This window comes from Nansenia antarctica, assembly GCF_963989245.1.
Source record: "Nansenia antarctica genome assembly, chromosome: 11".
Lineage (NCBI taxonomy): Eukaryota > Metazoa > Chordata > Actinopteri > Argentiniformes > Microstomatidae > Nansenia > Nansenia antarctica.
The window spans coordinates 20,666,723-20,681,559 of record NC_137681.1 but is presented as its reverse complement, the minus strand read 5'-3'; the positions used below and the strand labels follow the sequence as shown (position 1 = coordinate 20,681,559).

General features: G+C 52.0%; 1 pseudogene across 1 annotated transcript; it reads left to right on the top strand.

Annotated features, from left to right (window-relative positions):
- Nucleotides 1-970: 970 nt before the first annotated feature.
- Nucleotides 971-10,839, top strand: LOC308167990 (ER degradation-enhancing alpha-mannosidase-like protein 2; annotated as a pseudogene). Its single transcript has 10 exons — nucleotides 971-978; nucleotides 2,888-2,998; nucleotides 5,662-5,701; nucleotides 6,330-6,694; nucleotides 7,107-7,248; nucleotides 8,282-8,406; nucleotides 9,040-9,173; nucleotides 9,764-9,831; nucleotides 10,039-10,259; nucleotides 10,647-10,839. The product of its transcript is annotated as an ER degradation-enhancing alpha-mannosidase-like protein 2 (transcript).
- The last annotated feature ends 3,998 nt before the right edge of the window (nucleotides 10,840-14,837 follow it).

The window sequence follows — 14,837 nt, the reverse complement described above, 5'->3', positions numbered from 1 at the left end:
ATGGCCCGCAGTTTGTCTCAGCGGAGTTTGCCGTCTTCGTGGAGGAAAGGGGGATCAACCACATACGTACGGCGTTCTACCACCCGGAGGCAAATGGGGGGGTCGAGCGTTTTAACCAGACTCTGAAGAATGGGGTCAGAGCACACCTGGCAGATGGCCTGCCGTTCTCAGCCGCGCTGCTCCGCACCCTGCTTCACTACAGAGCAACGCCGCACTCAACTACCGGCAGCTCCCCAGCACTCCTGATGATGGGCCGTGAGCTGCAGCTTCCTCTCAATCGGCTGCGGGCCCCAGCGGTCGCCACGCCAGCAGCAGCACCCTGCCAGAGCGCCAGGGTCGCAGACGCACAGTGGCGGATGAAGCAGCGGTTCGATAGGAGACGGAGGGTGAGAATACCTCCCTTCACAGAGGGGGACTGGGTCAGGATTCGCCGCCCTAACCGGGACCACAAGCTGCTCTCGTTCTGGTCTGCGCCGATGAAGGTCACCGCTCAGCTGGGCCCAGCCTCGTTTCGCCTGGACGACGGATCACGGTGGCACGCAAGCCGGCTTCGGAAGGTGGCATCGCCTCCCATCATAGACCCAGAACAACCGCAGGGTCCAGCTGAGTTCCCACCTGAACTGGTGGAGGCCGGGGTTCGCCCAGAGGCTCGTCCGGCCCGTGCCCGGGTCAGACCAGCACACCTGAGAGACTATACCGTGGACTGGTGAACCCAAGGGTAGGGTTTAGGGCATAGCCTGTTCAGTGGCAGAATAACCCACATGGCTATGCTGGTGACTGGCAGTCTACCCAGTTCATCAAGTTAAAAAAAAGAAAAAAAAAGTTTGATAATTATAATGTTGTGTTATTCATTGTGTTCTTCTGGTTCCTGTGTGGGGGGGTAAATGTTATGTATGTGGGACTGCACCTTTAAGAGACACCGGAAGTTAGTGGAGTTACCCCCGGTTGACACGTGTTGTTGGTGTGCAAGATGGCGATGTGAGGAGATAATAAAGTGATGACTGTTATCCAAGGTGCGGACAGTTATTAATCATAACACCCCCTAAACTGTATGTCTGTTGCCAATGATGTTTGTAAAATAAAAATAAAACCTGCACATTGTATGTAGCTTACTAGGGTGTGTGTTTTAACTTCACGCATTTTGTAACTTTCAGGCACTGACATTTTGATACCGCCCTAAATGCTATTTATCCAGCCCAACCAGCCCAAATGCTTTTTTTCCCCCGGCCAGTGAGTGTGATCAAAAGTTGCCCATTCGGCGGTAACATGCCCTACCTGGCAACTCTGAACCTGCCCCATCTGGCAACCCTGAGCGGTGGAGACGTCAGCGTTACAACGACACGTGACCACCAGTCTTCTCCTCACTTCCTTGTTCTCTGTCTGCAAGCCTGGAACTCGGAAGTCCAATAACATCTTTGTCCATCAGTATTGAGCTGTTCTACCTTCTGTCCGTGTCTTCATGCTCAGTTATACCTTCACTCTCCTGTGCGTCCTTCCGCTGATCCACCATGCTGCTTCCCAACACGACTTTACACACCTGGAGATGGACAACTTCAGGTCCTGCTGCTGCCAGCTAGCTAGGGGTGTCGCTCTGGGGGGGCTGACTTAGTGTTGCTCTGGGGGGACTGACTTAGTGTTGCTCTGGGGGGGGCTGACTTAGTGTTGCTCTGGGGGGGGCTGACTTAGTGTTGCTCTGGGGGGGACTGACTTAGTGTCGCTCTGGGGGGACTGACTTAGTGTTGCTCTGGGGGGGCTGACTTAGTGTTGCTCTGGGGGGACTGACTTAGTGTTGCTCTGGGGGGACTGACTTAGTGTTGCTCTGGGGGGACTGACTTAGTGTTGCTCTGGGGGGGACTGACTTAGTGTTGCTCTGGGGGGGCTGACTTAGTGTTGCTCTGGGGGGACTGACTTAGTGTTGCTCTGGGGGGACTGACTTAGTGTTGCTCTGGGGGGACTGACTTAGTGTTGCTCTGGGGGGGCTGACTTAGTGTCGCTCTGGGGGGACTGACTTAGTGTCAACTGACTGTGTGACTGTAGTCAAACACATGTGTGTATTATAACTATGGATCACCTGTCATTGGTCTGTCATAGCGTGCCATGATCGGACACGTTTAGGTCGCCATGCTTTGGAGAGAACATGGGATGTTTGGCTCTTTCCACTTCTGGTTCATTGTTGGCTGCCTTGCTGCCTGGCTGGCTGGCCAATATAGCATTGAGCATTTAGCGTTATGTGTGAACGGCGAGAATCACTGGCGGTCCTGGGTTGGGATTCCATGTGGAGAGAGGGAGGGAGGGAGGGAGAGGGAGAGAGAGAGGGAGAGAGGGAGAGGGAGAGGGAGAGAGAGAGAGAGAGAGAGAGAGGGAGAGAGGGAGGGAGGGAGAGAGTGGGAGAGGGAGAGAGAGAGAGAGAGGGAGAGGGAGAGAGAGAGAGAGGGAGAGAGAGAGAGCAGACCCTCTATGAATGAATGAATGGTCTTTATTGTCATTAATACAGTACAGGTACCATACAACGAAATTTAGGAGGGGGGGCTCTCCTGGTGCTTGGAAAAAAGACTAAAAACAAGAAGGGAAAAGAGCTGGTTTACATAAATAAAGGCTATGTACACTATCCACTATACTATACTACTATACTATACAATAAAACACTGTGCTGTACTCTATGCTCTAGTTACTAGTCTAGTAGCTCTGCCAGATAGGAACTGATGCTTTAACAAGATATCTATTCTACACAACACAGTAAAACCTCTGGTTAATTGATTCCACCTCGACCTGTAATTCCACCTGCAAGGCCGGCTCTGCTGGTCGCGTGTGTCGATGGTGACGCTAGCAGGCTTGGCTAGCTGACCATTGCTACCAACACCGTCTTTCTTTGTGTTTGTTTCGCCAGAGAGAGGATCAAGTCCATGTTCTATCACGCCTACGACAGCTATCTTGACAACAACTTTCCATACGACGAACTGCGTCCCCTCACCTGTGATGGACATGACACCTGGGGCAAGTAAGGCTCCAGGATGAGAGAGTGATGTGTCTAGGGTCAGGGGGGGAGAGAGTGATGTGTCTAGGGTCAGGGGGGGGAGAGAGAGTGATGTGTCTAGGGTCAGGGGGGGAGAGAGAGTGATGTGTCTAGGGTCAGGGGGGGAGAGAGTGAGGTGTCTAGGGTCAGGGGGGGCAGAGAGTGATGTGTCTAGGGTCAGGGGGGGAGAGAGTGATGTGTCTAGGGTCAGGGGGGGGGAGAGAGTGATGTGTCTAGGGTCAGGGGAGAGAGAGTGATGTGTCTAGGGTCAGGGGGGGAGAGAGTGAGGTGTCTAGGGTCAGGGGGGGGAGAGAGTGATGTGTCTAGGGTCAGGGGGGAGAGAGAGTGATGTGTCTAGGGTCAGGGGGGGAGAGAGAGTGATGTGTCTAGCGTCAGGGGGGGAGAGAGTGATGTGTCTAGGGTCAGGGGGGGAGAGAGAGGTGTCTAGGGTCAGGGGAGAGAGAGTGATGTGTCTAGGGTCAGGGGGGGAGAGAGTGATGTGTCTAGGGTCAGGGGGGGGAGAGAGTGATGTGTCTAGGGTCAGGGGGGAGAGAGTGAGGTGTCTAGAGTCAGGGGGGAGAGAGAGTGATGTCTCTAGGGTCAGGGGGGGGAGAGAGAGTGATGTGTCTAGGGTCAGGGGGGGAGAGAGTGATGTGTCTAGGGTCAGGGGGGGAGAGAGTGATGTGTCTAGGGTCAGGGGGGGGAGAGAGAGTGATGTGTCTAGGGTCAGGGGGGGGAGAGAGTGATGTGTCTAGGGTCAGGGGGGGAGAGAGTGATGTGTCTAGGGTCAGGGGGGGGAGAGAGTGATGTGTCTAGGGTCAGGGGGGAGAGAGAATGATGTGTCTAGGGTCAGGGGGGGGAGAGAGAGTGATGTGTCTAGGGTCAGGGGGGGAGAGAGAGTGATGTGTCTAGAGTCAGGGGGGAGAGAGTGATGTGTCTAGGGTCAGGGGGGGGAGAGAGAGTGATGTGTCTAGGGTCAGGGGGGGGAGAGAGAGTGATGTGTCTAGGGCAGGGGTCGGCAACCTTAAATGTTGAAAGAGCCATATTGGACCAAAAAACAAAAAAACTAATCTGTCTGGAGCCGCAAAAAATGTAAAGCCTTATATAAGCCTTATAATGAAGGCAACATGCTGTAAGTGTCTATATAAGCTATATTAACCTACTATCTACTAAGTAGGCTACAAATACATAAGCCTTAGCACATATGCATACAACCGAATGCAAACGTATTGTGCTTTACAAAAGTGAAACACTAGGATAGCGTTAAGGGGGTCTGGGGGGTTCCCCCCCCATTTTTTTTTTTAACAGAGTAGATGCAATTTCGTGTATTCTGGTGCCTTTTAACAGGTGGGTTGATACTTTTATCTGGCTATACTAGCCTGAGAAAAAATATGGATAAGTTTGTAATTTCATCCGGAGGAAGTGAGCAAACCAAGAGATCGTCAGCCAAAAAATAGACAAATCGACAGACTGTAGACTCCAGTACCAAATGAAAACTAGCCTCCCTCGTCCTCTTTTCACTCAGACCCACAGGAACGCCGGCGCTCCCAAATATCATACCTTCTTTAGAAGTTCATAATTCGGAAACGGTTTGAGCTAAAGACAAGCCGCTTTTTGCATTTAAAAGTAGGCAAATAGCGCTCACTGGGAAGCTCCCGTTCATCGATGTGCGTCGCCGATGTCTGTATATAAATCAAGTTGTAGACAATGTGGATAGTTTCTTGCTTTGCCTGCCGCAGTACTTCGTCAATCCCTGTGGATATTGGTCTACTCTTGAAAAAAAAAACTGTCACATCCAGTCTCATGTTGGGTCCAGTCAAAATGTATAATACTAGTCATGTGCCAACATATCCGAATCCTATTGGCCCTCGTACAACGTAAGCAGGGAGTTGTAGTTCAATGAGAGAGACCGCGGCAACGTAAAAAATAAATAATCGTTGTTAATTTCCATTTGTGGTCAAAGCCACAGGGAGCCACTGAAGATGGGCAAAAGAGCCGCATGCGGTTCCGGAGCCGCGGGTTGCCGACCCCTGGTCTAGGGTCAGGGGGGGGGGAGAGTGAGGTGTCTAGGGTCAGGGGGGGGTTACTGCATTACAATAGTAGCCATATAAACGATAAACTACTGGATGTGTCACAGCACAGCTGGATACCTGGGAGGTATCTCATCAACGTCGCTAAAGGAAAATCCAGGCGTGTTTTTGCTCGCGAGACATCATCAAAAATAAGCCTGGATTTTCCTTTAGTGACGTTGATGGAATACCCCCCTGGGCCGGTCGGAGCAGACATGCTGCTATGCAGTAGTCTAGTAATATATACGCCATTTAGCTGACGCTTTTATCCAAAGCGACTTACATCGCAGTGAGTGCATACATGTTTCAGTATATATGGTCCCAGCGGGAGTCGAAGCGTTGTTAGCGCCGTGCTCTACCAACTGAGCCACAGAGGACCACTTGAAGTAGTCTATACAGCCTTGCCTTGTTAGTTCCATACAGGGCAGACAGGTGGAACCAGACTGACGTCTCTCCTCTCTCTCTCTCCTCTCCTCTCTCTCTCTCTCTCCTCTCTCTTCTCCTCTCTCTCTCTCTCTCTCTCCTCTCTCTTCTCCTCTCTCTCTCTCTCTCCTCTCTCTCTCTCTCTTCTCTTCACAGCTTCTCTCTGACTCTGATCGACGCCCTGGACACGCTGCTGGTGTGCTGCCTCTCTTTAGCCCCTAGCCTACCTTAACCCCTTACCTAGACCCTAACCCTAACCCCTAACTTAGCAGCTAACCTAGCCCCGCCCTAACCCACCTTAACCCCTAACCTAGCCCCTAACCTAGCCCCTAACCTAGACCCTAGCCTAACCCCTAACCTAGACCCTAACCTAGCCCCTAGTCCACCGTAATCCTATCCCCTACCCTAACCTTACATTACCTGCTCAACCAGTGTGTCCTGCAGAGTGTGTGTGTGTGTGTGTGTGTGTGTGTGTGATGAGCAGGGTGTGTGTGTGTGTGTGTGTGTGATGACAGTGTGTGTTTATGATGACAGTGTGTGTGTGTGTGTGTGTGTGTGTGTGAGATGACAGTGTGTGTTTCAGGGTGTGTGTGTGTGTGATGACAGTGTGTGTGTGTGTGTGTGTGAGATGACAGTGTGTGTTTCAGGGTGTGTGTGTGATGACAGTGTGTGTTTCAGGGTGTGTGTGAGATGACAGTGTGTGATGACAGTGTGTGTGTGTGTGTGTGTGTGTGTGTGTGTGTGTGAGATGACAGTGTGTGTTTCAGGGTGTGTGTGTGATGACAGTGTGTGTGTGTGTGTGTGTGTGTGTGTGTGTGTGTCAGATCCTGGGTAACCAGACAGAGTTCCAGCGCGTGGCCTCTCTGCTGCAGGACTCTGTGGACTTTGACATCAACGTCAACGCCTCCGTGTTTGAGACCAACATCAGAGGTGAGACCCGGGTGGGGGGGGGTAGGGTGTGTGTGTGTGTGGGGGGGGGGGGGGGCTGGTAGTTGAGACCACACTAAATATGATTTTTGTGTTGCGGGGGGTGAACCCCGGGGAGACTCCGGTCACCTGCACGGCGGGGGTGGGCACCTTCGTCCCGGAGTTCAGCACGCTAAGCCGGCTGACGGGAGACCCCGTGTTCGAGGACGTGGCCCGCCGCGCGCTGCTCTCCCTCTGGGACACGCACTCAGACATCGGCCTGGTGAGGAGGGGCGAGAGGCTGGTTTCTTCTGTCTCTAATGCCTATGGGCCGCGGCGGCCCTCTGGTGGTCGGCGAGAGTACTGCAAGTGGGCCGCCAAATCATGGGCGATTCTTTTTTTTTGGTTTCTTCTGTCTCATCCTCTCAACCATCCTCCACTCTCATCCTCCACTCTCATCCTCCTCTCTCATCCTCCTCTCTCATCCTCCTCCATCCTCCTCTCTCATCCTCCACTCTCATCCTCCACTCTCATCCTCCTCTCTCAATCTGTCTCATCCTCCTCTCTCATCCGCAAGCAATCCAGCAGTGTGCAGTAGTTATTAATACTGTAATATGTCCATAGTGAGTGTATAGTATAGCTGCCCTCCAGTCTGACCCCTTGACCTCTGACCTCTGACCTCTGACCCCTGGTAGGTGGGGAACCACATCGACGTCCTGTCTAGGAAGTGGGTGGCGCAGGATGCAGGCATCGGGGCGGGGGTGGACTGCTACTTTGAGTACCTGGTGAAGGGCGCCATCTTGCTGCAGGATGAGGAACTGCTGTCCATGTTCTCAGGTCTGCTGTCGCCTCTCTCACTGGCCCTCCCTCCTCCTCCTCCTCCTCTCTCACTGGCCCTCCTTCCTCCTCATCCTCTCACTGGCCCTCCTTCCTCCTCATCCTCTCACTGGCCCTCCCTCCTCCTCCTCCTCCTCTCTCACTGGCCCTCCCTCCTCCTCCTCCTCCTCCTCTCTCACTGGCCCTCCCTCCTCCTCCTCCTCCTCCTCTCTCACTGGCCCTCCCTCCTCCTCATCCTCCTCTCTCACTGGCCCTCCCTCCTCCTCATCCTCTCACTGGCCCTCCCTCCTCCTCATCCTCTCACTGACCCTCCCTCCTCCTCATCCTCTCACTGGCCCTCCCTCCTCCTCATCCTCCTCTCTCACTGGCCCTCCTTCCTCCTCATCCTCTCACTGGCCCTCCCTCCTCCTCATCCTCCTCTCTCACTGGCCCTCCCTCCTCCTCTCTCACTGGCCCTCCCTCCTCCTCATCCTCCTCTCTCACTGGCCCTCCTTCCTCCTCATCCTCTCACTGGCCCTCCCTCCTCCTCATCCTCCTCTCTCACTGGCCCTCCCTCCTCCTCTCTCACTGGCCCTCCCTCCTCCTCATCCTCCTCTCTCACTGGCCCTCCCTCCTCCTCATCCTCCTCTCTCACTGGCCCTCCCTCCTCCTCCTCCTCCTCTCTCACTGGCCCTCCCTCCTCCTCCTCCTCCTCTCTCACTGGCCCTCCCTCCTCCTCTCTCACTGGCCCTCCCTCCTCCTCCTCCTCCTCTCTCACTGGCCCTCCCTCCTCCTCATCCTCTCACTGGCCCTTCCTCCATCCTTAGAAACTCCTCATCCTCCTCCTCCATCCTCCACTCTCCTCCTCCTCTCTCATCCTCCACTCTCCTCCTCCACTCTCCTTCTCTCTCATCCTCCTCTCTCCTCCTCCTCTCCTCCATCCTCTCCACCTCTCCTCCTCTCTCATCCTCCTCTCCTCCATCCTCCTCTCTCCTCCTCCTCCTGTCTTCCTCCTCTCCTCCTCCTCTCATCCTCTGTGTGTGTGTCTCCTCAGAGTTGGACCGGGCCATCCAGAACTACACCAGGTTTGATGACTGGTACCTGTGGGTCCAGATGCATAAAGGCACCGTGTCCATGCCCGTGTTCCAGTCCCTGGAGGCCTTCTGGCCGGGCCTGCAGGTAAGACTACAGCTCCCACAACGCACTGCTGCACATTCACTGTGTAGCTCAGCCCCTTCCTACCTGAATGAAGAAGGCCAACGTGTCTGTGTGTGTGTGTGTGTGTGTGTGTGTGTGTGTTGGTTCTGCTCAGCCTGAAGCAGTCTGAGATCAGGCAGCACTGGTGTGGACTCAGACTACAGGGAAAGCTAGCCTGTTTGCAGTTCGCTGACCACTCAGTCTCACACTCAGTGTATAAGAACGTCGCTGTTGGTGAGGATGTTCTGAAATTCACCATCAAAGCAAGACTGCAGGTATTACCGACCAAGTACAATCTGTCCACCTGGTATCCCCACACTCACAGTCCATTCTGTTTAAACCATCAGGATTCACAACACCTTGGGCCAGTTTCACAGACAAGGCTTAAGCCTAATCCTGGACTAAAAAGCATCTTCAATGGAGATTTTACATTGAAAGTGTGATTTAGTCCAGGACTAGGCTTAAGCCTTGTCTGTGAAACCGGCCCCTAGAGTCCATTGCACACATAACAAATGGAAGAAGGCCAACGTGTCTGTGTGTGTCTGTGTCTGTGTGTGTGTGTGTGTGTGTGTGTCTGTGTCTGTGTTTGTGTGTGTGTGTGTGTGTGTGTGTCAGAGTCTGCTGGGGGAGCTGGACAGCGCCACCAGGACCTTCCAGAACTATTACAGTGTGTGGAGGCTTGCCGGAGTTCGACAGTATCCCACAAGGCTACACTGTCGACAAGAGAGAGGGGTACCCCCTCCGCCCAGGTAACTAACCCCCTACACCCAGGTAACTAACCCCCTACACCCAGGTAACTAACCCAGGTAACTAACCCCCTTCACCCAGGTAACTAACCCCCTACACCCAGGTAACTAACCCAGGTAACTAACCCCCTTCACCCAGGTAACTACCGTAACCCAGGTAACTAACCCCCTTCACCCAGGTAACTAACCCCCTACACCCAGGTAACTAACCCCCTACACCCAGGTAACTAACCCAGGTAACTAACCCCCTTCACCCAGGTAACTAACCCAGGTAACTAACCCCCTACACCCAGGTAACTAACCCCCTACACCCAGGTAACTAACCCAGGTAACTAACCCCCTTCACCCAGGTAACTAACCCAGGTAACTAACCCCCTACACCCAGGTAACTAACCCCCTACACCCAGGTAACTAACCCAGGTAACTAACCCCCTACACCCAGGTAACTAACCCCCTTCACCCAGGTAACCAACCCAGGTAACTAACCCCCTTCACCCAGGTAACCAACCCAGGTAACTAACCCCCTCCGCCCAAGTAACAGGTGTGTGTGTGTGTGTGTGTGTGTGATGGTGTGTGTTGTGGTTGACAGGAAGAGGCCGTCACCAAGAGGAGGGCGGAGCTCCTGGCAGAGCACACGACTAAGAGGGCGTCGCCCGCCGAGGTACACGCCCCCTCCGTCATCACGGCGATATCCATACCCTACATTCATACCCTACATTCATACCCTACATTCATACCCTACCCAACTCAATGGTTACTATAGTGACTCAATGGTCAACTCAATGGTTACTATAGTGACTCAATGCTCCCCCCCTCCCCCTCCACCTTCCCCTCCCCCTCCCCCCCCCCCCCCACTCAGACCAGGGAGGAGGATGAGGATGAGGATCAGGAGGACTTTGAGGAGGGGGAGGAGGAGAGTGTGGAGGAGGAGATCGCGGCCGTGCTGATGGAGGAGTTCCCCCCGGACGAGGATGAGGAGGGGGAGGATGATGAAGAGGGGGAGGCGGCGGCAGAGGAGAGGATAGAGATGGAGATCGGGGAGCGCTTCGAGAGGGACGAGAACAACCTCACCAGGATGATGGTACGGAGGCACACACACACACACACACACTCTCACACACCCTCACCCCTCACTCCCCCTCTGCGTGTCTCCCTCCCTCCCCCCCTCCCTCCCTCCCTCCCCTCCCCGTGTCTCTGGACCTCCTGACCTCCTGACTCCCCTTAGATATAGATTATTATAATCATAATCATTATTAATAATCTAAAAATGAATTAGACCCCTATACCTTCATTTATCTTTTTTTTTGGTTTCTTTTTATTTTACTACTCGATCTTCTCAGTTTGTAAAGCGTCTTTGGGTGTCTAGAAAAGCGCTATATAAGTCTAATGTATTATTATTATTATTATTATTATTATTATTATCATTATTATCCATCTCTAACGGCCCTAGTCCCTCCCTCTTCTCCTCCGTCACAGGTACGTGCTGGACAGCTTCCCTATGACGCGTAAGCAGGCGGACCTGATGGAGGCCCGGAACATTCTCCCCGTGCGCGTGGTGGAGCTGGAGCTGGACCCAGAGGAGGTGCTGAGGAGAGGCCTCAGCGACAAGATGCAGCCAGACAGGCCAGACACGCTCGCTCCACATCAGAGGGGTCTAGAACAAGCTTAGAATAAGGCTGAGGTAAAGTGGTTCAAATAGTATCTTTTTTCCTACCCTTGTTCCTCCCTTTCATCTTGACCTCTCCCCCTTAGACCCTCCTCCTCACACCCTTCTCACTTCAGAAGCTCTCCCCCCCCCCCCCCCAACCTTGTCCCTCAACGTCACACTCTACTATCTAATAGAATACCTGCTGCCGAGCCAGTCAGCTAGTCTGCCTGGCGGCCTCCTCTGGGACTGCCGGCCGCGGGGTCGTGCGGCGGATCCCTCGCAATAGGCAGGGGATAATTGGATGCTAGGTTGGGTTCAATTGGCTACCAAATTGGGTGAAAAAATAAAAAAAAATAAAAAATAAATAAATAAAAGAATACCTGCTGCCACGGTAACGACCTCTAATAGACTGAAGAGCACTGTGTTCTTGGACTATTCGGTTGTTAAGTCGTGACGTGTTTCCGGGTCCAAAGTTGGCTGAGGCGCTGTCTTCGAAAATGCCTCAGTAATAATAATAATTCATTATATTTATATAGCGCTTTTCCGAGGCTCAAAGACGCTGACAAATATGGGAAAAACGGGAAAGAGCTGTGTCCCTTGTTGTATGAATAGATCCGAGTCTAAAAAACGATTGAACTGTCATTCTACCGCTGTAGTACACTGGTACTCTGGTGCGGGGAATTTCTGGTTTGGACCTGGAAATTGCTAAACGTCACGTTTGACGTCAGACTTGATAGATATGTTTTTATATTCACTTTATGTTTTTTATCCCTGTTGTAAAGGTACATAGCCTATCCACCGCCAAGACTCCTGCAGGGCCTCCACGCGGCCACACACGGTAACTGGGACCTTGCGGTCCCAGGCTAATCTGTGGGGGATCTCGGAGTACAGGGGCCCCCAGAGAGAATGCGCGCAGGCCCACCGATGTGTGGACACGCCCTGGCGCCTCTCACCCCTGTCCCAGCTATGGGTCAAATACTCCAGCTATGGGCCAAATAGCCCCAGCTATGGGTCAAATAGCCCCACTGCCTTGTGGGCCTATTGAGGCGAAGGCTACGGGAGAAAACCCCTAACGAAAAATCCAACAGGTCAGCAGGCTGTAAGGTGGCAACCCCACCAGCTGACAATGGCTGCTTGGGCCAATCACCCACCCAGACGTAAAACTGATTGCTGAAACCAACCATACAACATTAGTATAATAGGAGTAAGTGAGTGTAGATGGAACACCTTTGGGGAAGTCACCATCGCCACAGGAGAGAGGTTCCTGTATTCAGGAAAGGAGAACGAAGAGGATCCACATATGCATGGGGTGGGCTTAATTATCTCTAAAGACGCTGCAAGAAGCCTCCTTGATTGGAAACCAGTTTCAGAGCGCATAATCACTGCCAGGTTCCTATCCAAGGGTCGTAACATCACCATCATCCAGTGTTATGCACCGACAAATTCGGCTGAAACTGAGGAAAATGAAAAGTTCTACCAACAACTACAAGCGCAAGTACAGAAGACCCCAAAGAGAGACATCCAGATAGTCATGGGAGATATGAATGCCAAGGTTGGAAGGGACAACAGGCACTGGATGAACGCCATGGGAACTGAAGGTCTCGGAGAAATGAACGAGAATGGAACCCTCTTTGCGGACTTCTGCTCTTTCAACAAACTGATCATCGGAGGAACTATATGCCCACACACAAAGCGACATGGATCTCTCCTGATCTAAAGACAGAGAACCAGATCGACCATATAGCAATAACAAGAAAATGTGCTGCTAGATGTTAGGGTAAAGAGGGGAGCAGACATCGACTCTGACCACCACCTGCTGATAGGAGAGTTCAGACTGAAACTAGCTGCAAGGACAGGGGAAGGATGTAGGACCCAGAGAAAATTCAACATCAGGAAACTAGGGGATCACCAGGTTAGACAGGAAGCAGGGCTTACACGTATAAACAGATTCCAAGCTTTAGCAGAAATGGGAGATGTTGAGGAACATTGGGAAAGCTGCAAGAAGGCCCTCATCGACACATGTGAACAGGTCCTAGGCTATAGGAAAGGAGAAAGAAAGGACTGGATTGCAGATGACACATGGAAAGATATAGAGGAAAGGAAGAACCTCAAAAACAAGTGCAATAGGGAGCCAGATATGACCAAGAAAGGGAAATGGAGACAAGAGCACCAACAACAGAGCAGAGTAGTGAAGAAGAAGACAAGAAGGGACAAGAGGAGATATATTGACAACCTAGCATCTGAGGCAGAAGTAGCAGCGGGACAGAGGATGCGGCAGGGCTGTCTCCTTTCCCCTCTGATTTTCCTCATTGCCATAGACTGGATCATGAGAAGAACAACTGAAAACCATAGGACAGGAATCCAGTGGACCCCGTTCACCCAGCTCGAGGACCTAGATTTTGCAGACGACCTCGCACTACTCTCCGAAAACCACACACACTTGCAACAGAAGACAGATAGGCTACAGACTAACAGTGACCAGCTTGGACTCAAGATCAACATCGGGAAAACTAAGACCATGAAGCTAAACCAGAAAACACATGACCCAATCACACTCAGGGGAGAGGCCATAGAGGACGTGGAACACTTCACATACCTAGGGAGCAACATCAGCAGGGATGGAGGAGCAGACAGGGACATAGTAGCACGCATCAGCAAAACACAAGTAGCCTTCAATATACTCAGGCCCATCTGGCTGTCCAAGCAACTCTCCAACAACACAAAGCTACGGATCTTCAATACCAATGTGAAGACTGTCCTGCTCTACGGCTCTGAAACGTGGAGGACCACCGAGGACCTCACAAGCAAGATCCAGGTGTTTGTCAACAAATGCCTGCGGTACATCCTCAAGCTGTGGTGGCCCATCAGAATCACAAATGAAGAGCTGTGGAGAATAACAAACCAGAACAGCATAGCTACCACCATCAAAAGGAGAAAGTGGAGCTGGATAGGGCACACCCTTAGGAAGGACTCCAACAACATCACTAGACAGGCCTTGGACTACAACCCGCAGGAGAAGAGGAAAGTTGGAAGGCCGAAAAACACCTGGAGATGTTCCACACTCCAAGACCTGAAGAACATCGGGGTGAGCTGGCAAGAAACAAAGGCCCAGGCCCAAAAGAGAGTGAGATGGAGAGCTCTGGTGGACGCCCTATGCTACTCAACGGGGTGAAGAGGACTAACTAACTAAACTGTAAAGCACTTTGAGCTGCATTTCTTGTATGAAAGGTGCTATATAAATAAAGGAGCTGGCGGCTGAGTTCAGGGGACACTACTACAAGATGTGCTCTCGGGGATACCTGGAGGTTGGTCCCCACACACCCAGACTTCAAGTTCAAGTTTATTGTCATATGTATTAATATAATGAAATTCTTCAGCCTCGTCTCTCTGTAGTATCACACACAAACAAACATAGTCCACAATACAAACAAACAACAATACAGTACAAGGTGCTTAGTGCAGGGTGTTAAGTGCCAAGGGTAGTGCGCATGGTTCAGCTGTTCAGCAACCTAACTGCCTGTGGGAAGAAACTATTTCTGAGGTGGGTGGTGTGTGAGTTGATACTTCTATAGCGTTTTCGGGATGGGAGGAGTGTGAATAGTGCATAGGCAGGGTGGCTGGTGTCTTTAATGATGTTTTGAGCTTTCTTTATACAGCGGGTGTTGTAGATGTTATTGAGTTGAGAGTCATGTCAAATGTGACACAGTCCGTTCATTTGGTCCGCATATCGGCAACCAATCAAAATGTTCAGACTTTTCTTTTGAAACACAGAACTACATTTCAACGTGTGTTGAGAATCACAACACAAACTCGCTAGTCAAGCCAAAATACTGCAACAACGCAATGGATTCGGTGAGTAATCCCCCCCACTGCTACCTAGTTAACTATAAGAAATGCGCTACAGAGAGTCGTGAGAACAGCCCAGAAGATCACCGGCGCCCCCCTCCCCTCTCTGGAAGAGCTGTACAACACACGCTGTCTCAGGAAGGCCTCCAAGATCTCCAGAGACCCAACCCACC